This window comes from Cyprinodon variegatus, unplaced genomic scaffold, assembly GCF_000732505.1.
Source record: "Cyprinodon variegatus isolate N-32 unplaced genomic scaffold, C_variegatus-1.0 Scaffold4073, whole genome shotgun sequence".
Taxonomy (NCBI): Eukaryota; Metazoa; Chordata; class Actinopteri; order Cyprinodontiformes; family Cyprinodontidae; genus Cyprinodon; species Cyprinodon variegatus.
Window position 1 is genome coordinate 219 of NW_015154526.1, and position 1,026 is coordinate 1,244.

The following is a 1,026-nucleotide window of genomic DNA, read 5'->3' on the forward strand; positions in this document are numbered from 1 at the left end:
ATGTTACAGGTAAGTTATCGGATCGTTGACGTACGTTAAGTGTAAGTTAATCATAAAGGCCTGGTTATCAGCAGTGTGTCGCAGTGAAATTGTCACAGATATTTTTGATATTCCACGCCAAAACGCAAGAGGGCCAATAAGGAACTAGCTGTGGGTCTAGATACGGCCGAGGAGGTGAGGAAGCTTATGGGACAACGGAGGGACATGAGGGCCAAAAAGAGCAGGGATCCAACTGGAAAAAGGGTCCTAGCGCTCTCGCGCACCGCGCTCTTCTAGCGGGTCAAACTTCACGAGTTGTTTTCCGCAATTTCGGTCATAAAAACAAAACAAGCCGGTAAGGAACCAAACAGGAAATATACATAGAATAGAACAAATGTAGATTTGACCAATCAGAGGCCTCCTGTCTGCGGTCACCTACAATTTAGAGAGGTGCAGCAGAGTGTCTGCCAAAGAGACACTCGGGTCATTTGCTTTCATGGCGAAGCACACGCAGACTAACCCGGTTTCTAAATCAGCCTTAAGTCATGGTGGCTAAATTGCCAAGATGTGAGAGGGGCCCTAACATTCAGTCGTTGCAGTAAACTGAGATCATTTACCAAAATGTTCTGCTTCCAGACGAGTTTCAGCATAAAACTGAAGATTTATTCTTCTTAAAGCAACACAGAAACTTTTTAACTGACCGGCTTAATAGGAGATTTTATTAAAGACCAATTTCTCCTTGTGCACGCTGCTTAAAGTTGCTGTTTGCATCGCTCATACAAGCAGTTTTTCCACTATGTCGGACTCACCGCCAATAAATGAGAATGGGGGCGTAAACATATCACCAGAATGATGGACAGTTGGGATGTCCATTTGCTGCACATGTTCAGAAAGGTCCAAACAGACAGCAGCAAACCATTTGAAAACAAACCATGCAAAGAGCAGTGTTGCCAACTTAGCGCTTTAGTCGCTATATTTAGCCACTTTTCAGACCCCTCTAGCACTTTGATTTCTAAAAAGCTCCTAGCGCCAAATCTAGAGACTTTT